This window comes from Rhinoraja longicauda, unplaced genomic scaffold (genome assembly GCF_053455715.1).
Source record: "Rhinoraja longicauda isolate Sanriku21f unplaced genomic scaffold, sRhiLon1.1 Scf000414, whole genome shotgun sequence".
In the NCBI taxonomy this organism is placed as follows: domain Eukaryota; kingdom Metazoa; phylum Chordata; class Chondrichthyes; order Rajiformes; family Arhynchobatidae; genus Rhinoraja; species Rhinoraja longicauda.
In genome coordinates, this window is record NW_027601631.1 from 65,607 (window position 1) to 88,453 (window position 22,847).

The following is a 22,847-nucleotide window of genomic DNA, read 5'->3' on the forward strand; positions in this document are numbered from 1 at the left end:
GACTGATTGGATAGCAAGCAAAACAAAGCTTTTCACTATACCACTGTACACTTGACAATAACAAACCTAAACCTAAACTTACAGGTGGAAACATCTCAACAACGACTCAAACAAGACATAAAAGAGATTGCATAAACATGAGTTAGTGCTGCTGCCTCACAGTTTCAGGATCCAAAGATAGACACAAAAAGCTGGAGTAACTTGGCAGCATCTCTGGAGAAAAGAAATAGGTGACGTTTCGGGTCGAGAACCTTCTTGAGACTTATGTTTCGGGTGAGACCTTTCTTTTTTTTTCTTTTTTTTTTTGAAAAGCATATGTACAAATAGAAATAAAAGACACATTTGTTACAGAGTTCTTACATAGCTTCAATTTTTAAATTTTTAAAGAGAGAAAATAAAAAATAAAGAAGAAAGGAAAAAAAACAACAACAAAAAAACAACAAAAAAAAACTATAAACTATTGGGAAGAAAGAATAAGAGGATTAAAAAAAAGATATAACTATAAAAATTAAAGGGAGTAGATCCGGGAGACAATAACCACAGTTGTACATCCAACCCTTAACTCAAGTTTCAACTTTTAATCTAAAATTTTTATTTTAGTCCTGTGCCAAACCCATTTACTTTTCTAAAAATTCAATAAATGGAGACCATATTTTAAAAAATAACTCAGGTTTGTCAATTAAGGCAAATCTTATTTTTTCCAAATGCAGGGTCTCTGTCATTTCCGTAGTCCACATTTTAATTGTGGGGGTTATTGGTTTTTTCCAAAATTTAAGTATTAATTTTTTCGCAGTTATTAGACTGTAATCAAGAAAATGTACCTGACTTGTTGTAAAGTTTGTAGTATGTTCTGATACTCCTAATATAATTAATTTTGGATCCATATCCAATTGCTTGTTAATAACTTTAGAAACTATTTTTAAAATCTCCAACCAGAAGTTTTGCATTTTTATACAAGTTACGAAAATATGAGTTAAATTAGCTTCTTGAAATTGACATTTATCACAAATAGGAGAGATACTAGGAAAAATCCTATTTAATTTCGTCTTCGAATAATGTAATCAATGTATTATTTTAAATTGTATTAAGGAATGTCTAGTATTTAATGAACATTGGTGTATATGTTGTAAACTTTCATCCCATATATCTTGCATTATGAGCTGATCCAATTCGTCCTCCCATGCTCGTCTATAAGATTCTGATGACAGAATGTCAGTGTCTAGGAGAGTGTTATAAATAAAGGATATTAATTTATTTGAATTATAATGTCGATTCAGGCATACATCAAGTGTTTCTGGACCTCTAAACTTATATTCTTGCATGTGTAATTTTACATAATCTCTAAGTTGTAAATATCTAAAATAATTATTAACATGTAATCCATACTTCTGCTGTAAATCCTGAAAAGAAAGAAAAGTTCCTTTATGATAAAGATCTCCCACCCTTTTAATTCCATAACTTTTCCATGGAGCAAATCCTCTATCTAAGACAGACGGTTTAAAAGAAGGGTTATTCGCAATAGGAAGGAAAACAGATAATTTACTCAATTTTAACGTAAGATTTAATTGTTTCCAGATACGGATAACACTGTGTATAATGGGATTACCTCCATATGTTTTTTTATTTAAATTTATTGGAGCTAAGAGGATCGCACCAATATCAAATGGTAAACAATCCTCTTTCTCCATCTTTAACCAATCCGGTTGTTGATCAGAATCATCCAACCAGCAGGTTATATTTTTAATATTAACCGCCCAATAATAAAATAAGAAATTAGGTAAGGCAATTCCTCCATTAGTTTTAGACTTACATAGATGTCTTTTATTTATTCTATGAGTCTTGTAGTCCCAAATAAAATTAGTAACAATTGAATCAATTTTTAAAAAAAACTTTTTTGGAAGATAGATCGGAATTGCTTGAAATAAGTATAGTAGCTGTGAGAGAAAGATCATCTTTATAGCATTACTACGACCAACTAATGATATAGGAAGTGTTTTCCAAAATTGGATATTTCTGTGTAATTTAGTGAGTAAAGGAGGAAAATTTAATTTAAATAAAGAAGTATATTTCCTAGTCACGTAAATTCCAAGATATTTAAACTTTTCATAGGCAATTTTAAAAGGAAATTGTTGAAGTATGGCCGGATTATGCTCCATTATTGGCATAATTTCACTTTTGTACCAGTTAATTCTATAACCTGAAAATGAACCAAATTGAATTGTGAGATTTAATAAATTCGGAATGCTAATTTCTGGCTTTGTAATGTATATTAATACATCATCCGCATATAAAGAAATTTTATTGGTTGTATGTTTAGTGTTGTAGCCGTGAATATCTGAATTTGATCTAATACTCTCAGCAAGTGGTTCTATAATAAGGGCAAATAGAAGCGGTGATAGTGGACATCCTTGTCTACAACCCCTAGATAAATGAAATTTGGATGACAGCATTTGATTAGTTAATATTCTAGCTGTTGGGGATGTATATAAAAGTTTCACCCATGAACAAAAATTTTCACCTAATTGAAATTTTTCCATCACTGAGAAAAGATAGGGCCATTCTACTTGATCAAATGCTTTTTCAGCATCTAGCGAGATGATTGCTAAATCTTCGTTTAATAGTCTATTTGAATATATTATATTGAACAAGCGTCTCAAATTGAAAAATGAATATCGTTTGGCTATAAAGCCTGATTGATCGGGGTGTATCAATTTATCTATAACTAGACTTAATCTATGAGCTAAGATTTTCGCTAATATCTTCTGATCAGTATTTAAAAGAGCTATCGCTCTATACGAACCAGGGTCTTCAGAATCCTTATCTTTTTTAGGAATGAGGATTATTGTTGATTCAGTCAGAGTTTGCGGTAATCTCTGTTGTTTAAAGGCGTGACTATATACAGTTTGCAAACGTGGAGAGATCAAATCACTAAAAATTTTATAAAATTCATTATTTAAGCCATCAGGGCCAGGAGTCTTCCCATTTTTCATGGATTTAATGGTCTCTTCAACGTCTTTCATAGTTATTTCTGCGCCCAGTGAATTTCTATCACTCACATTCAAACCAGGAAGGTTACATTCCTGCAATATGTTTTGCGTCTGCGCAGAGCTATCTGTTATTTTTGATGAATATAATGACTGATAAAATTGCAAAAATCTCTGATTAATATCCTTAGGTAATTTAAGCAAATCTCCGTTTTCTGATCTAATTTTATGAATTGTAGAATCATCTTCTAATTTACGGAGTTGACGTGCTAGCAGTTTCTGTGGTTTATCTCCAAATTCAAAATGTTTTTGTTTAGTATATTGAAAAAGCCTTAAAATATGAGCTGAGAGAATATAATTTAACTTATATTTGAGAGCTGCAATTTTATTATGTACTAGACAAAGTGGGCCCGTTGGGCCCATTCCCCACTCCCCCATTCTCTCGTCCCCCATCCCCACTCTTACTCTCCCCACACTCTCCCCTTTGGCCCGTCCTCTTAGGGTTTCCATTGTATCCGGGAGGGGGTGAGGGAGTGAAGGGGGGAAGGGAGGGAGAGGGAGGTTTGGGGGAGGGAGGTGTGGAGTGATCGAGGGGGAGGGAGTGGTGGAGGGAGGGATGTGTTGAGGATGGAGGGTGGAGGGAGGGGGGGAGGGTGATGAGAGATGGGGTGATATTTGTGGAGGGAGGGAGGGGGGGGAGAGAGGGGGGAGTGAGGGATGGGGGAGAGGGGAGGGATATGGACCTCCCCTTTTCCCAGTACCCCTCTTTCCCCCACCACCAATTCCCCTCCGCACTACCCCTGTTGTCCCATTCCCCATTCTCAGCCCCCCCCCCCATTTTCTCTCCCCCAGACACACTCTTAGCATCAGTTAAAGGCCCGGGGGGGGGGGGGGGGGGGGGTGCGGGTGATCGGATCAGTGAAAAGTCCGGTGGGGGGGGGGGCTTCGGGAGATCGCATCATTCAAAGGCCCGGGGGGGGGGGGGGGGGGGGATAGCGGGGAGATGTTTCTCCCGGGTGTGGGAGAGAGGAGAGAAGCAAGGGGAGAGAGGAGAGGTGTTGGCCCATTCCCCACTCCCCCATTCTCTCGTCCCCCATCCCCACTCTTACTCTCCCCACACTCTCCCCTTTGGCCCGTCCTCTTAGGGTTTCTATTGTATCCGGGAGGGGGTGAGGGAGTGAAGGGGGGAGGGAGGTTTGGGGGAGGGAGGTGTGGAGTGATCAAGGGGGAGGGAGTGGTGGAGGGAGGGATGTGTTGAGGATGGAGGGTGGAGGGAGGGGGGGAGGGTGATGAGAGATGGGGTGGTAAGGAGGGAGGGAGGGGGGGGGGGGGAGAGAGGGGGGAGGGGGGGATGGGGGAGAGGGGAGGGATATGGACCTCCCCTTTTCCCAGTACCCCTCTTTCCCCCACCACCAATTCCCCTCCGCACTACCCCTGTTGTCCCATTCCCCATTCTCAGACCCCCCCCATCTTCTCTCCCCCAGACACACTCTTAGCATCAGTTAAAGGCCCGGGGGGGGGGGGGGTGCGGGTGATCGGATCTGTGAAAAGTCCGGTGGGGGGGGGGGCTTCGGGAGATCGCATCATTCAAAGGCCCGGGGGGGGGGGGGGGGATAGCGGGGAGATGTTCTCCCGGGTGTGGGAGAGAGGAGAGAAGCAAGGGGAGAGAGGAGAGGTGAGCCGGTGATCGCGGGCTGGCGCCGCTAACGGCGTCCATTGTTTTGGTGCGAGTGAGGAGATGCCGCGCATGCGTGCTGAGTACAGAGCGAGGAGATTCCGCGCATGCGTACTGAGCACTGCCGCACCGCAGCGCCCCCCTTCTGTCAAAACTTCGATAAATGAGGGGGGCAGCACTTTTAAACCTCTGTAACTTAAAAAATATGCGCCCGAATTAAATAAAAATATCATTTTCCAGAAGCGAACCGCATGCTGATTAAGGCGGTACAAAAATCGTGGCGCTACGGTTCACCGTTTTGCCGGAATTGCCGTATTCAGCCGACATCAGTGGAATATATATATATACATACAAGATCTGAGTTTTAATAGTATACTAGAAGAAGTGTGCCCGTTGGGCCCGTCCTCGTAGGGTTTCCATTGTAACCGGGAGGGGAGTGGGGGTAGGGAAGGGGGAGGGAGGGAGTAGGGAGGTGTGGAGGGGGGAGGGGAGGGGGAGGGAGGGGGGGAGGGGAGGGAGGAAGGGAGGGAGGGAGAGGTGAGGGAAGGGGGTAGGGGGGAGGGGGAGGGGGGAAGGGGAGGGAGGGGGGAAGGGGAGGGGGAGGGAGGGGGGGAGGGAGAAGGGAGTGAGGGGGGAGGGAGGGGGACCTCCCCTTTTCCCAGTACCCCTCTTTCCCCATTGGGCCCGTGCTCGTAGGGTTTCCATTGTAACCGGGAGGAGGGGAGGGAGGGGAGGGGGAGGGAGGGAGGAGGGAGGTGTGGAGGGAGGAGGGGAGGGGAGGGGGAGGGGAGGGGGGGAGGGGGGAAGGGGGAGGAGGGAGGGAGAGGGGAGGGAGGGGGGTAGGGGGGAGGTAAGGGGGAGTGAGGGGGGAGGGAGGGAGGGGGATCTCCCCTTTTCCCAGTACCCCTCTTTCCCCGTTGGGCCCGTCCCTGTAGGGTTTCCATTGTAACCGGGAGGGGTGGAGGGATGGTGGAAGGAGGGGGGAGGGGGAGAGGGATGGAATGTTGGAGGGAGGGGGGAGGTAGTGGGGGAGGGTGGGATGGAGGGAAGGAGGGAGGGGGGGAGTTAGGGGCTGAGTGGTGATGGAGGTTGGGATTGAGGGGGGAGGGAGGGGGGGAGGGAGTGGGGATGGAGGTGGGAAGGAGGGGGGAGGAAGGGGTTGATGGGGGAAGTGGGACCTCCCCTTTTCCCAGTACCCCTCTTTCCCCCACCACCAAGCCCCCTCCGCAACGACCCCTGTTGTCCCCAGTCCCCATTCACAGACCCCCCCCCCATTCTCTCTCTCCCCATACACACTCTCAGTGCTTTTTTCGAAACACTTGCCCCGGTGGCCCACGAGCATATGGGCCCAATGCTGATCTGTGTATGTTAAGTGACTTGCAATAAAAAAATATACTTTAAAAAGAGATAAGTGCTTTTTAAGTGCTTGTTTTGAAACATTCGCGGTCACATAGTGCTTCTCACTGTAGCACCCATCTCAAGTGTGCCCGTTGGGCCCGTCCTCGTAGGGTTTCCATTGTAACCGGGAGGAGGGGAGGGAGGGAAGGGGGAGAGGTGTGGAGGGAGGAGGGGAGGGGGAGGGAGGGGGTAGGGGAGGGGAGGGGGGGAAGGGGAGGGGGGGAAGGGGGGAGGGAGAGAGGGGGAGGGGGAGGGAGAGAGGGGGAGGGGGAGGGAGGGGGAGGGGAAGGGCAGAGGGAGGGGGACCTCCCCTTTTCCCACTACCCCTCTTTCCCCATTGTGCCCGTCCTCGTAGGGTTTACATTGTAACCGGGAGAAGGGGAGGGAGGGAAGGGGGAGGGGGGGAGGAGGGAGGTGTGGAGGGAGGAGGGGAGGGGGAAGGGGGAAGGGGAGTGGGGGGAGGGAAGGGGGAGGGGAGGGGAGGGTGGAAGGGGAGGGCGGAAAGGGGGGGAGGGGGGAAAGGGGGGAGGGGGGAGGGGGGAGGGAGAGAGGGGGAGGGTGGAAAGAGCATTCCTCTCCCCATCAGAACTGCCCCCTCCATTGACTCCTTTAAGTCCATGCTCAAAACCTATTTCTACTCCCTAGCGTTTGAGGCTCATTGAGGAGGCGCTAATCAGATGTACAGCACTTTGGTCAACGTGGGTTGTTTTTAAATGTGCTGTACAAATAAAATGGACTTGACTTGACAGCTCTTCGCAACAATGTAGCACAGGGGCATTGTGACGTCACACGCTGAATACCGCTGGGGGGGGGGAAGGGGGGTCAGCTCGAGTCCATCTCACAGGGGCATTGTGACATCACAATCCGCACCGCAGCGCCCCCCTTCTGTCAAAACTTCGATAAATCAGGGGGGGGCAGCACTTTTAAACCTCTGTAACTTAAAAAATATGCGTCCGAATTAAATAAAAATATAATTTTCCAGCAGCGAACCGCATGCTGATTAAGGCGGTACAAAAATCGTGGCGCTACGGTTCACCGTTTTGCCGGAATTGCCGTATTCAGCCGACATCAGTGGAATATATATATATACATACAAGATCTGAGTTTTAATAGTATACTAGACCAAGTGGGCCCGTTGGGCCCATTCCCCACTCTCCCATTCTCTCGTCCCCCATCCCCACTCTTACTCTCCCCACACTCTCCCCTTTGGCCCGTCCATTGTATCCGGGAGGGGGTGAGGGAGTTAAGGGGGGAGGGTTGGAGAGTGAGGTTTGGGGGAGTGAGGTGTTGAGTGAATTGAGAGAGTGGTGGAGGGAGGGATGTGTTGAGGATGGAGGGTGGAGGGATGGTGATGAGAGATGGGGTGGTATTTGTGGAGGGAGGGAGGGGGGGGGAGAGATGGGGGAGGGAGGGGGGGGGGAAGAGGGGAGGGATATGGACCTCCCCTTTTCCCATTACCCCTCTTTCCCCCACCACCAAGTCCCCTCCGCACTACCCCTGTTGTCCCATTCCCCATTCTCAGCCCCCCCCCCCATTTTCTCTCTCCCAGACACACTCTTAGCATCAGTTAAAGGCCCGGGGGGGGGGGGGGGGGATAGCGGGGAGATGTTCTCCCGGGTGTTGGAGAGTGGAGAGAAGCAAGGGGAGAGAGGAGAGGTGAGCCGGTGATCGCGGGCTGGCGCCGCTAACGGCGTCCATTGTTTTGGTGCGAGTGAGGAGATGCCGCGCATGCGTGCTGAGTACAGAGTACTGAGTACAGAACCCGCTCTGGGAGAGTGGTCAGGCCGCCTGTCCGGTACGGTGTGTACGAGTAGTCTGTGTTGTGCTGCATTCTATCTGCTCCCTGCTTGTAGTTTGAGCCTAGCGCATGAGCCGTGGTCACTTTTGTTTCCAAGAGGAAGGATGTAGATCAGTGCATGTTCCTTTAACATAGTGACCTCACCACTACTAACCACTCCCCATTGTCTCTTGTATAATTGTAGCTTCCCCACCTCCAGCTCGCTCTCTAGTTCCAGTGATGACCACGGACAGCTAGGGCATAACATGTGTGTAGTGAAATTAATAAACAATATCCAGTAAAAGACTCTGTGTGCAAAGGACGTCTCTTTACAGTCCACTTTATATACTTTCAGCGGTCTCTGGGGCAGAGAATTCCAAATATATACTAACCTCTGTGAGAAGAAATTTCAATGCACCTTAGTTTAAAATGTCTGGCCCTTTATTTTCAGAGATACAGCGTGGAAACAGTCCCACCGAGTCCGTGCCAACCAATGTTCACCCGTTCACACAAGTTCTAACCTGCACCCTAGGCACAATTTACAGAAATCAATTAACATACAAACCTGCATGTGTTTGGAGTGTGGGAGGAAACCAGAGCACACAGAGAAAACTACGTGGTCACAGGGAGAACGTGCAGTTTGTAGGTTAATTGGTCTTGGTAAATTGCTTCCTGGTGCGTAGGGTGTGGATGAGAAGACAGAATAACATAGGCCGAGTGTGAACGGCTGATCGCTGGTGAGCATTTGGGCCTGTTTCCATCCTGCACTGTACTGCACTGTACTAGGTTCTATGTTCCATGCAAAGAAACATCTGCATATTTTCAGCGATTAGTGTAGGATTTAAAAAAACTGTGCAGAGACGTGGACGCAAGGGAGCTTAAAGGGCATGTACAGAAGGCAGGGAGGTGTTTGGGTGAGGCCGGGAGTGTGTGGAGTAAGAGAGCCAGAGACTGGGCGGTTGAGTGGTGAGGCGTTAGCTGCCCATTGGTCCGTGCAGCCCCACCAACACATTCAAACCGCGGCGGTTGGGGAGCGGCGCGCGCAACACGACGCCCCTCAGTTAGATGCCGATTTCAAGTATTTAGCTTGCAAGCATTTAGTGCGGGGCCCTCGAAAGTGCGGGACCCGTAGCAAATGCTACTTTTGCTACTATGTTAATCCGGCACTGGAGGTCAGTGCCCACGATGGACCGGGCCCACAACCTGTGTCCACAACATTTTGTCATTTCCTTTGCTCAAGGGCGTAGGCGTTGCCAGTAAGACGATGGGCGAAATGGTGAATAATCTAAACCGGAAAGAGAATGAGGGACAAAGAATTGCAGATGGTGATTTACAAAAAAAAAACAAAGTGCTGGAGTATCTCAGTGGGCCAAGCAGCATCACTGGAGAACATGGATAAGCAATGTTTCAGGTCAAGAGGGATTTGGCTGCTAATTTAAATCAGCAAATGAAATTGGTAAACTAGTTGATCATTTTCTCTGTTTTTACGCCCTAACCTGTTCTTTCTCACTTTGCATCAATTTCCCTCAATAATCCTGCTACTCATCTGTGTTAATGGCATTTTACAGTAGCCAATTAAAGCATGTCTTTGGGATGTGAGAACCCCAGAAGAAACCCATGCACTTAGAGCGAAGCTAGTGTGACTTGGGTGGGGGAGGAATAGAGAGAGAGAGAGGGAATGCCAGGGCTACCTGAAAAGAGAGAAATCAATATTCATTCATACCACTGGGATGTAAACTGCCCAAGCTAAATATGAGATGCTGTTCCTCCAATTTGCATTTAGCCTCACTCTGACAATGGAGAAGACTGAGGACAGAAAGGTCTGTGTAGGAATGGGAAGGAGTATTAAAGTGTCCAGCAACCGGGAGATCATGTTGGTTCACGTGGGCTGAGCGAAGGTGTTCCGCGAAACGATTGCCCAGTCTGCGTTTGTTCTCGCCGATGTATCAGAGTCCACATCTTGAACAATGGATGCAGTAGATGAGGTTGGAGGAGGTGCAAGTGAACCTCAGCCTAACCTGAAAGGACTGTTGGTGTTCCTAGACAGAGTCGAGGGAAGGGGTATAGCGACAGGTGTTACATCTTCTGCGGTTGCAGGGGAAGGTACCTGGGGAGGGGTGGTTTGGGTGGGAAGCGATGAGTAAACCGGAGATTGCGGAGGGAACGGTCTCTGCGGAAGGCGGAAAGGGGTGGAGATGGGAAAATGTGGCCAGTTGGAGGTGGCGGAAATTACGGATGATTACTGTATGTGTTGTATGCGATGGCTGATGGGGTGGAAGGTAAGGACGAGGGGGACTCTCTTTTGTGGGGGGTGGGGGGAGCAAGGGCGGAGCTGCGGGTTACCGAGGAGATACGAGTGAGGAATATGCAAACATCTTTTTGGAGTCAAGATAGTTTATCTTTATATGCTCAAATCTTTAGAAAAAATAATCTAGATGCCCAATATATCCTTCTGCCCCACTGTATTGTGAGGGGTGGTTCTCTGGATACACAAACACTCCAGGCACAATTTTCTTGCAGAAACTGTAGTGAAGCTGAAGACATCAGGATCTGTCTGCATTTAGCAGAGTGTAGAGGCAACTGGCCCATTCCAGAGTGCAGGAATATGTGCTGAGAGACACACTGAAGCTTGGTGCAACCAAAGCATTGTGGGGGGGAGGACTACAACTAGGGTCCTTCCAAGTCAAGAGTGTTTTAATGTCATATGTCCCAGATAGAACAATGACATTTTTGCTTGCAGCCGCACAACAGAATATGTAAACTTAGTACACTGTAAACAATATAATAAATGGGGAAAATAAGTTCAGTGTATGTATATATAAATACACACACATGTACATACATATATACACACACACGCACAAATACATACACATAAAAAACAAACAAATAATAATACTGCAAAAAGACAAAACCAATGCCCCCAAGTCTATGTTATGTTATAGATTATGTTTTTATTTGGGTACTACAGACAACCAGTTTGGCTTCAAGGCTAAGCATGGTACTGATTTATGTATCTATGTCCTGAAGGAAATGGTTGAAATGTATAGAAGGCAGAATTCCTCTGTGTTAATTGGTTTTATTGATGCCTCTAAAGCTTTTGATCGAGTCAACCATCATAAGCTGTTCCAAAAACTGAGTCAAAGAGGAGTGCCTAACAGTATAATTAGGGTCCTGGCATATTGGTACGCCAACCAGAGCATGCAGGTCAAATGGGGTAATGCAGTCTCTGTACCATTTGGTGTTGGTAATGGGGTTCGCCAGGGGGGGCTACTTTCACCAGCCCTCTTTAATGTGTACATGAATGATTTATCTGACCAGCTTAGAGGCTGTAAAACAGGATGTATGATTGGTAACACCCTGGTAAACCATCTTATGTATGCCGATGATCTGGCGGTTTTTTCTCCTAGCAGTGCTGGGTTTCAGCAGATGTTGAATATATGCTCTGAGTATGGTGTCCAATTTGACGTGAAATACAATGCTAAAAAGAGCGTTGTCATGATTTGTAAAGTAAAAGGGGACAAAGATCTAGTCTTCCCATCATTTTACCTGTCAGGGCAGGTTCTATCTGTCTGCTGTAAAGCTAAGTATCTGGGACATGTCATCACAGATCAAATGTCTGATGATGAGGACATGTATAGACAGCGCCGCATGTTGTATGCACAAGCTAACATGTTGGTTAGGAAATTCCACTGGTGCTCAGGAAATGTCAAGATAAACCTGTTTAGAGCATACTGTACTCCTCTTTACACTGCTCCTTTGTGGATAAAGTTTAATAAGTCAAGCATCCATAAACTTAAGGTTGCCTATAATGACTGCATGCGCATATTGCTTAGAAAGCCAAGGTGGTGCAGTGCAAGTGAACTGTTTTGTAGTGCAGGAGTCAATACGTTTCATGCCCTGTTGAGGAATCTCATGTTTAAATTTATATGCCGATTGAATGGTTCTCAGAATTCCATCATTGTGCTGCTGGTAAATCCTGGTTTCAGTGCCGTGAGATACCTGTCACCTATGTGGAAACATTGGTATTGTTGCCTTTTCTAATTTAATTTAATTTTATATGTATATACTGTGTACTGTATGTGTATTCTAATGGACCATGAGTCTGCTTAATAAAATTTTAATTAAAATTATGTAGTTCAGAGCTTATTTGGAGTTTGTAGTGTTTAATAGCCTGATGGCTGTAGGAAAGAAGCAGTTCTTGAACATGGAGGTTACAGTTTTCAGGCTCCTGTACTTCTTCCTGATGGCAGGGGTGAAATTAGTATGTGGCAAGGGTGGTGTGGGTCTCTGATGATTCTGGCTGCCTCTTGGACTCCTATAAATCCCTTAGATTGTGATGTGGTCAGAACCCATGATGGACTGAGCAATGTTCACCACTTTTTGCAGTCTTCTTCACTCCTGGGCATTCAAGTTGCCAAACCAGGTTGTGACGCAGCCAGTCAATATACTCTCTACTGTACATTGGGTAATGGAGATGCCCCTCGAACGAGGGAAGGGATATCACCCCAGGGGGCACATGAGTGGCAAGGGTGCTAATACCCTTCTGTCTCCTTTTCACCTCCAGCCTTTGTCACTTACTCCACACACCTACCAATCATCCCCCTCAATTGTACCCACATCACTTGCCAGGTTTTGTGCCAGGCTCATCTGTCTTCACCTCTCTCCCCCCCTACTCTATCAGTCTGAAGGTGGGTTCAGACCCAAAATATCACTTTCCCATTCCCTCCACTGATGCTGCCTGGCCCATTAATTCCTTCAGAATTTTGTTTCATGCAACAGAATTGATATGGACATTGATAACCATTTTTACATCAGTCATAGGTCCACATCCTAGGAGCACCATTGTTACACGGTCTCCAGCAGTTCAAGAAGGCAACCTACCGCCAATACCATCTCCTCAGGGACAATTAGGAATGGACACTAAATGTTGGTGCCAACATCAATACCCACACTGTCAAATAGATTTCTGACAAATGAACATAGAATAACAGCTTGGTTTAGATATTTACTGATGTTGAGAAAGAACGACAGAAAGGAACTAACATGTAAATATCAGGTTTTGTTTCACCTGAGTTGTCAAGTGCAGTAAAACAGTTGAACTTTGGTCTGTTTATTTGACCTTGCATTACAATACAATACAATATATCTTTATTGTCATTGTACAGGAGTACAACGAGATTGGGAATGAGCCTCCCATAAGACGCAATAAATTAATTAGCTAGTCAGTATTAATTTAAACAATTAAACAAATTAGAACAGTTTTAAAACAGAATAAAGTGCAAGTAGATCTGTGCCGGTTCGCTGTGCGATGTGACCATCCGGCTCAGCAGGACCGGTTCATAGCAGCTATGGCCCTGGGGATGAAGCTGTTCCTGAGTCTGGAGGTGTGGGCGTAGAAGGCCTTGTATCGTCTGCCCGATAGTAGAAGTTCGAACAGACTGTTGCATGGGTGTGAAGAGTCTTTGTGGATGCTGGTGGCTTTTCTGAGGCCTCAGTAGGATGTGCAGATCACAATGCAGGAAATAATTCTGAATGGCAGCTTGAATGTTAACAATAGACCTGTCTAAATTGTGTTTCGTCCTTTGATAAGAGATTAACAGAGAATGAAAGCATGGTGGAAATTGATGGGTCTGAAGAAAGGTCTCGACCTGAAACCCATTCACACATTCCTTCTCTCCAGAGATGCTGCCTGTCCTGCTGAGTTACTCCAGCTTTCTGTGTCTATCTTTGGGAATTCTATTGAACTCTACGAAAAGATTGGGCTTTGTGTAACTGCACTATTAACCACATGATTGCCAAGATTAGGTTTTGTTCACATTCAGCTGTGATAAGGCTATTTTAAAAATCTTTTATTATTTTTGGATTTGTCATCATTTCTCATTCCTTGACAAGATAATAATAAAAGGACACAAAGTGCTGGAGTAACTCAGTGGGTCAGGCAACATCTCTGGAGAACATGGATAGGTGAAGCTTCTTCAGATAGTAATAAGCTTCCGTCTCGCAGTCCTTCTAGAGAAGGTGCTTCCACAGTGCGGCCGGACAGGGAGTTTCGGGAGTATGACCCAGCGAAGATGAACGACTAGCAAAATATTCCTAAATCACAGTGACTAATTTAGAGGGAAAGCTAAAGGTACAGAGTGGTACAAGGTGGACAAAGGGACTGTTGCATGATTTTAGAAATCATCCCATTGCGATCTTTGCATGGGGATGGTGTTCCTTTAACTGATAAAAGTGAACAGAATGAATAGCAAAATAGCCGATGATATCCAGCTCCTCATCTCCACCAAGTCAATCTCCACCACCACACACTCTACACTGACAAACTGCATCACTGAAATAAAATCTTGGCTTCAATCAAATTTCCTCAAACTCAACTGCAACAAATCTGAAATCATCATCATTGGTCCAAAAACGCTCACCAAATCCACCCAAAACTTCATCCTCAATATTGATGGTCTCCCAGTATCCACCTCCCCTCACATCCGGAATCTTGGAATCATCTTTGATCAAACCCTCTCCTTCGACAAACACATCAAAAACATCACAAAGACAGCCTTCTTCCACCTCAAAAACATTGCCCGTCTCCGTCCATCCCTCTCCTCCACAGCTGCAGAAACCCTCATCCACGCCTTCATCACCTCCCGTCTGGACTACTGCAACAGCCTCCTCTATGGCTCACCCTCAAAAATCATCAGTAAACTTCAATACATTCAAAACTTCGCTGCCCGTCTACTCACCCACTCCCCGATCCGTGACCATATCACCCCCGTCCTTTACAAACTCCACTGGCTCTCCATCCTCCAGAGAATCCAATACAAAATCCTCCTCATGACCTACAAAGCCCTCCATAACCTGGCCCCATCCTACCTGACTGACCTCCTCCACAGGCACACTCCCACCTGCACCCTCCGCTCTGCTGCTGCCAATCTCCTGTCCCCCCCCATCCGGACCAAACTCAGATCCTGGGGGGACAGGGCTTTCTCCATTGCTGCTCCCACCCTATGGAACTCACTACCCCAAACCGTCAGAGACTCCTCCTCACTCACCACATTCAAAACATCACTGAAGTCCCACCTGTTCCGCACTGCCTTCAACCACTGAAGGTCACCTCACCTTCTGTCTCCTTTTTCTGCTCGTTTACTTATTTATCTATTTATTCACTTCTCTATGTTCTAGAAATCCCTGTAAAGCGTCTTTGAGTGTTTGAAAAGCGCTATATAAATGTAATGCATTATTATTATTATTATTAAAATGAATGACGTTGCTGATGATACGACTGAAATGTAAAGCTATTCATCAGTCAGTGTATACACACCAAGCCTCACCATTTCAAATTCCCTTGTAATTGCATACTAATCTGCTGCCTGGAAACAAAACTTGTTAATGTGGCCCAGCATCCAAAAAATAAACATCTTCCACTGCTTGAGGTCTTTGTACCTTGCCATGGTAGACTCAACAAATTGATTTACTCTTTTAAAGCCCTCTTTTGTTTAATGGTGATAGGAGATAGTATGGCTTCCCATTATTTATCAAGCCCCATTTCTCTTTCTACTGGAGTCAACAAAAAGGTAAATTTGGTCAGGGAAGGTCAGAATCAGAATCAGAATAACCTTTATTGTCATAAAAAAAACCCAACTCTGTTGGACGAAATTCCGTTACCCACAGTCCAACAATAAGAGCAATAAAAATAAGTAATAACACACACAATTACAAACCAACACAAAACAAAAAAAAAGAAACATCCATCACAGTGAGTCTCCTCCAGTCACCTCCTCACTGTGATGGAAGGCCAGGATGTCTTTCCTCTTCCCCTGCCATCTTCTCCCGCGGTCAGGCTGTTGAAGTTGCCACGTCGGGGCGGTCGGGGCTCCCGACATTGAAGCCCCCGCCGGGCAGCGAAAATCCCGCGGCCTGTTCCAGGCCTAGACGGACGGTGAAAGGTCCGCGGCGAGCCGACCCAAGTCCCGCAATTCGGGGCGGGCAAAGACTCTACCCCTGCCGGAGCTCCCAATGTCGGCCCCCAACTAAGGCAGGGTCTGCAAGCTTCCAATATCCACGCGGCCCGCAGCCGGAGCCTCCGGAGCATCCGAAGGCGAGTCGCAGTGGCACTCGCAGCGCCACCACAGCCTCCGAAGGCAGCCAGCTCCGCAGATGGTACGTCCGGTCTGCGGGCTCTGCGAACCAGAGCCCAGGTGGTCCCAGGTGGAGGCCGCCAGCTCCAGGTGTTTGGCCGATGGTAGGCCGCAGCGGGAACGGAGACACCACCCCAAAATAAAAGGTCGGGTCTCCGTTCGGAAGAGACAATTTTACAGTTCCCCATCCCCCCCTCCCCACATAATACACAACCACAAAAAACACTACATCACATCTAAACACGACAATTAAGACAAAGAAACAACAAAAAAACAAAAAAGACAAACGGACTGCAGGTGAGCCGCAGCTGCTGCACAGTGCCGCCATTTTGAGCATTAAACACACAATTCAATCTTATCTATTTACAACAGGTCCTTGAGCGATGTAGCATTTAAATAATGTTGTTGATGTAAAAGGACAAGACAAGAAGCAAAGGCGAAGGTGTTTCCGTGTTTGCTCATGACATTGCACTGATGAAGTATTATCACACCTGGACCCCCATCAGACAGTTATCACCAACGCTGCTGATAAAAGCAATAGGTTTGAAGAAAGTAGGTTCGATGAATGGAGAATCTTTCTTTCCTTCACATGCAGTATTATGTGGAACTACCATCCCCACATGTGGTAGCTTGGTCAGTTTATGGAGATATTTCAGCGGTTCTGGTGTTTATGTGGAACTTTTAAAAACATTTACATGTGTTTACTATAAGTGAAGAACTATGTTATAATTCAGTCAGCTTAATCTTTAAGCAGTGAATGTAGGAGAATATCTGGGTTTGGTCGAATAATTGGGCTGCAAATGGTGCAAATGGGGAACAAATGATGCAGCGGTAGAGTTGCTGCCTTACAGACAACGGGGGCTGTCCATACGGAGTTTGTACATTCCCCCCGTGATCTGTGTGGGTTTACTCCGGGTGCTCCGATTTCCTCCGATACTCCAAAAATGTTTGTAGTTTAATCGGCCTGGTAAAATTGTCCTTATTGTGTGTTGAGGAGCAATATCTCATATTCTGCTTGGGTAGTTTACAACCCAAGGTATGAACATTGAATTCTCCAATTTTAGGTAACTTCTAACAAGCAAACCCCCACTCCCCCTACTCCCACACCCACCTTTTCTTTGTCCCCATTGGTCTCCCTTGTGCCCCATCTGGACCCACACCTTTTTCTCCTCTACCTCCACGCATTCCTTCTATGGGAATTGTGGGAAGAACTGAGCTGTTCTTCCATTTTGTCTTTCAACATGGGCAATAATTGCTTCTGTGGGAATTAAACTTTACTCCAGGTAATTGCTTCAGGTGACAATAGACAATAGACAATAGGTGCAGGAGGAGGCCATTCGGCCCTTCGAGCTAGCACTGCCGTTCAATTGTGATCATGGCTGATCATTCTCAATCAGTACCCCGTTCCTGCCTTCTCCCCATACCCCCTGACTCCGCTATCCTTAAGAGCTCTATCTTGCTCTCTCTTGAATGCATTCAGAGAATTGGCCTCCCCTGCCCTCTGAGGCAGAGAATTCCACAGATTCACAACGCTCTGGCTGAAAAAGTTTTTCCTCATCTCAGTTCTAAATGGCCTACCCGTTATTCTTAAACTGTGGCCCCTTGTTCTGGACTCCCCCAACATTGGGAACATGTTTCTTGCCTCTAACGTGTCCAACCCCATAATAATCTTATACGTTTCGATAAGATCTCCTCTCATCCTTCTAAATTCCAGTGTATACAAGCGTAGTCGCTCCAGTATTTCAACATATGATAGTCCCGCCATTCCGGGAATTAACCTAGTAAACCTATGCTGCATGCCCTCACTAGCAAGAATATCCTTCCTCAAATTGCACACAGTACTCCAGGTGCGGTCTCACTAGGGCCCTGTACAACTGCAGAAGGACCTCTTTGCTCCTATACTCAACTCCTCTTGTTATGAAGGCCCACTTTCCATTGGCTTTCTTCACTGCCTGCTGTAGCTGCATGCTTCCTTTCAGTGACTGATGCACTAGGACACCCAGATCTCGTTGTACGTCCCCTGTTCCTAACTTGACACCATTCAGATAATACTCTGCCTTCCTATTCTTACCACCCAAGTGGATAACCTCACACAAATCCACATTAAACTGCATCTGCCATGCATCCGCCCACTCACACAACCTGTCCAAGTCACCCTGCAACCTCATAGCATCTTCCTCACAGTTCACACTACCACCCAGCTTTGTATCATCTGCAAATTTGCTAATGGCGACCCATAGAGTTAAAATAAATAAACCTGCTGAACAGAAGGATGTTAGTGAGCTCAAGGCTACACATAGACCCACTCTGATCTTCCTTGTAGATGAACATATCTGTTTCCAGTGGAAAATTACAGAATGCTGGATCACAATAGTTAACCATGTAAAAAAAATGCACTTGACTAACCTTGCTCTTCTGCTATCAAAAATGGTATAAATATACTATATGCTTTGAATATGCAGAACAGTCTCTTGCTTGACTGCTCCCCTTGTCTGACACATTATAGCAAATAAAGTAGCTGCAGTTTGATAGTCACTCGCATCTCATGTAATTTATTCCGACAGTTTTGGAGGTTCAGACGAGATCACAATCTCTTCCACCGACTAGGGTTCGTGCAAACACAGCTCTCGTAACAACTGAGACAGCCGGCACTAAATAAAAAGGTAAGGATTTCTCTTACATCGTGTCTTTTCTGCCACGAGTACCTTCTTGAATCCAGGTGGGCGAAGGGCGCTGCCGAAGCCGGAATAAACGTGAATGACATTTGGTTGTTCAGGTTCGAGGACTTTGAGTGTGGGTTTGAGTCTCATTGTATGAGTAAGTCAGGTACCTGTGTAAGAGTTAGTATTGTAATATGGGTAATTCTGAATGCTAAGAGAAGCCATGTAAAATGAACTCCGAGGATATATGTACAGAACATGCATTATGAACCAGAGAGTGTAACGAAAATAGAGAAATGACCAGAGTGGACCAAGGGGAAAGGTTTATCCCCCGACAGAACACATGGAATAGAGTGCCTGCAGGTGGTTTTATAAAAGAAAGAAAAACATGGTTGTAAAGATGTTGGGTGTCCCCAGTTTGTGGGTGGGGGTCAGGAAGCAGATAAAAGAAGAGAAAAGTCTAGACGTAAGGGTAGAGAATATGAGAAGCAGAAATGTGGAATAACGTGTAGCCAAATGTCGGGTGAATGCTAAGGTCACAGTTGTTAACAGTGGGCTTTCCCATCCAGTTGGCTCTACTCTCCTGTATTCCTGCAGTGAGCAGTGAGTATTGCATGTAGCATATCTCAGTAGAGGCAGCCTGCAAGGATCCTGAGGAAATGTTCCTAAGATTGAGAACAGAAAAAACATACAAGAAAAGGGAAGCAAGAATAGGCCACCTCATGAAGAAGGGTTTTGACCCAAAACATCACCTATTCCTTTTCTCCAGAGATTCTGTCTGACCCGCTGAGTTACTCCAGCACTTTGTGTCCATCACCTGGCCCATCGTGTTTGCCTCACTATTCAATATGATTATGGTTGATCTAAGCTGACCTCAACTCCTCTTCTGTGCCAGAACCACCAATTCTGAGAGTATCGAGGTGGTTCTGTGCCAGAACCACCAATTCAGTCATGATCTATTCGGGTTATGCCTTCTCCCTGCTCCCGTTGGGCAGAACATACAGCAGGCTGAAAATGCACACGACCAGATTCAGGACCATCTTCTTGCTATTTGGCTTCTGAATGGTCCTTCCACAGGCTAGGTACAGTCTGATTCACCTCAACTATTTGTGGACATTGAACTTTGTCTTTGGAGCTGTTATGCCAGATTGCTCAGGATTATATTCTGCACTCTGTGCCTTCTCCTACGCTCTACCCATTGTACTTGAGTTTGTCTTGATTGTATTTATTTATAGTAATATCTGACTGATTGGATAGCATGCAAAACAAAGCTTTTCACTGTACCACTGTACACTTGACAATAACAAACCTAAACCTAAACTTACAGGTGGAAACATCTCAACAACGACTCAAACAAGACATAAAAGAGATTGCATAAACATGAGTTAGTGCTGCTGCCTCACAGTTTCAGGATCCAAAGATAGACACCAAAAGCTGGAGTAACTTGGCAGCATCTCTGGAGAAAAGAAATAGGTGATGTTTCGGGTCGAGAACCATCTTGAGACTTATGTTTCGGGTGAGACCTTTCTACAGACCATGTTGGTTTCCCACCAGCTGCTTCAGTTTCTCACATCCTAAATCTCACGTCGAAGCCTTGGGATCTTTTGTGTGGTAGATTTGAAACAACAAATAGAGTTTAAGGTTGGTTTACTGGTCTAATACTCTAGAGAAGCATTGTCACCACTAAAGTTATATAGAGGCCAGAGTTTTGTAAGTGACCTTGGTTCAATCAAGGTTCCCACAGTTACATTTAGCAGATTTCCTTTTTTGCTATTTGTGCAGTGGCATTTGTCATTAAGGGCTCAGTAAGTGTGCAGCAAGCCAGAACTAATTTCAATCTTATTGGCAGAGTGTATCAATTTTTGTGCAATATTTATGAATGAGATCTATCTGTCCTTTTAAAATCTCTGCACAATATTTGTGGATCGGTCGATCTGTTTCAATCTCTTTAAAGTCTTTGAGCTACTTCATTCTCTACAGCACTTGTACATGGGTGTATCTGACCCATTCTCATCTTGACATAATATGTGTGGATGTGTATATCTGGTCCATTCCCATCTCTGTATAGCGTGGTCACCTCATCTACATGACCTCACCCTCGCTGAGATATCACAGTGTTCAGGAAGCGTTGGACAGAATGACCATGACTGTGGCCATGGCCAGCATCCTGTCGATTGCTCAGTATGGGGTGATTGCTGGTCGGCGTGGACTCGGTGGTCTTAAGGGCCTATTTCGCGCTGTATCTCTAAAGGCAGGGTTGAGACTGAGACAAATGGGCATGGTGGTCGTATAGACAATGGTGGGCTGAAGGTCCTGATTTTATGCTGCAAAATGCTATGACTAATGTACTTCAACAATGCCCCACGGTGCATCACGAACTGATGTAGAAACATAGGAGCAGAAGTGGGCCAATTAACTCCTCAACCTTTCAATAAGATCATGGTTCATCGTCTAACTTCACTCAATATTCCTGATCACTTGTCCTGGCAGGCCGCACGGCTGGACACACAAGACCCGGTGGAACAGCTTGGGCAGTTTACAATCCAGTGGCATGAATATTGATTAACCTCAAAATGCCTACTCCTGCACCTATTTTCTATGTTTCTATGTTTCTTTAAGGTACATACTTTTATTCTGAGGCTATGGCCTCTAGTCCTAGACTCTCCCACCAGTGGAAACATACCCTCCACATCCACTATATCCAGGCCTTTCACTATTCGGTAAGAATCAATGAGGTCACCCCTCATCCATCTAAACTCCAACGAGTACAGGCCCAGTGCCATCAAACGCTCATCATATGTTAACCCACTCATTCCTGGGATCATTCTCGTAAACCACCTCTGGACCCTCTCCAATGACAGCACATCCTTCCTCAGATATGGGGCCCAAAACAGTTCTCAATGCTCCAAATGCGGTTTGACCAGTGCCTTATAAACCCTCAGCATTGCATCCCTGTTTTTATAACCGTCCTTTCGAAATAAATGCGCTTGCCTTTCTCACTACTGATTCAACTTGCAAATTGGAAATCGTCCTCGAGTACTTCTGTAATTTGCATCAGTAAAGTCATACGTATTTGGCACAAAGTATAAAAATTTGCCTCCTATCAGGTGTGGGAGATCAGGGTGCAGTCTTGTTTCTCTGGAAACCATGCTTGCTGCCTACTATTTGCATCTATATATCCCTTCATTATTGCCTCTTACACAGCCAACAATGGACCACCGTTGGCGCTACCTTTCCTTGGTCATCGGTGCCGGCTCTAATTTGTTCTGAACCTTTTCAGACCTCTAGTTTCTGTCTCCCTGACTCTCAGTCTGAAGAAGGTTCTCGACCCGAAACGTCACCAGAGATGCTGCCTGACCTGCTGAGTTACTCCAGCACTTTGTGTCCCTTTTTGTGTATTCACCAGCAACTGCAGTGTAGTTTAGTTTAGTGTAGTGATACAGTGTGGAAACAGGCCCTTTGGCACACAGAGTCTGTGCTGAGCAGGGACACAAGATCAATTTACAGAAGCCAGACAACCTACAAATCTGTATGTCTTTGGAATGTGGGAGGAAACCAGAGATCCTGGAGAAAACCCACGCGATCACAGGGAGAACGTACAAATTCCATAAAGACAGCACTCGTAGTCAGAATCGAGCTTGAGTCTCTGGCGCTGTAAGCAGGAACTTTACCGCTATGTCACTGTGCCATCCTTACATTTTCTGTTTCTACCTGATATCTTTGCCGGATTGATTAGTTCAATCAATATACAGATTAAAATCAGTTGCCTTCTAGCAGCACAGTTAAAATTATACATTTCCCTTCTTGCGTGCTTTAACATTCATGCGCTGTTTTACTGAGGGGCAACACTTTGCACCATATTTGTATGTAGGATCCATGTTTCAGTCTCTTTGCAGCATTTGTGGGCCGAGTCCATCTGTCTTGTTTCAATCTTTGCACATTGTTTTGGTGCAGGGTGTATCTGTGCTGTTTCAATCTTTGTACTGCAGCAGGGTAAGTTGGACACCAAGTGCTGGAGAAAGTCAACAGGTCAGGCAGCACCTCTGGAGAACATGAATTCTAAAGAAGGGTCTTGACCCTTAATGTCACCTATCCATGTTCTCAAGAGATACTTGCCTGACCCACTGAGCTACTCCAGCACTTAGTGTCTTTTTTTGCAAACCAGCATCTGCAGTTCTTTGTATCTCCATCAGAAGGTATACCTCATTTTAATCCCTC

The 22,847-nt window shown here is 45.7% G+C and overlaps 1 protein-coding gene across 9 annotated transcripts in view; it reads left to right on the forward strand.

Annotated features, from left to right (window-relative positions):
* LOC144590940 (methyltransferase-like protein 27) overlaps positions 1-22,847 on the forward strand; it is a 60,724-nt gene that overhangs the window by 32,938 nt on the left and 4,939 nt on the right. For 2 of the 9 annotated variants that reach the window (XM_078395290.1, XM_078395295.1), the window contains exons 2-3: positions 85-273; positions 18,534-18,632. The exons of 3 other annotated variants lie outside the window; for them this stretch is intronic. The gene's annotated coding sequence lies outside the window, so the exon portion shown is untranslated. Of the gene's footprint in view, positions 1-84; positions 274-8,439; positions 8,572-16,180; positions 16,522-18,533; positions 18,633-22,847 lie in introns of those variants that run through there. 4 more of the 9 variants (XM_078395293.1, XM_078395296.1, XM_078395292.1 and 1 more) reach the window with 4 other exon arrangements.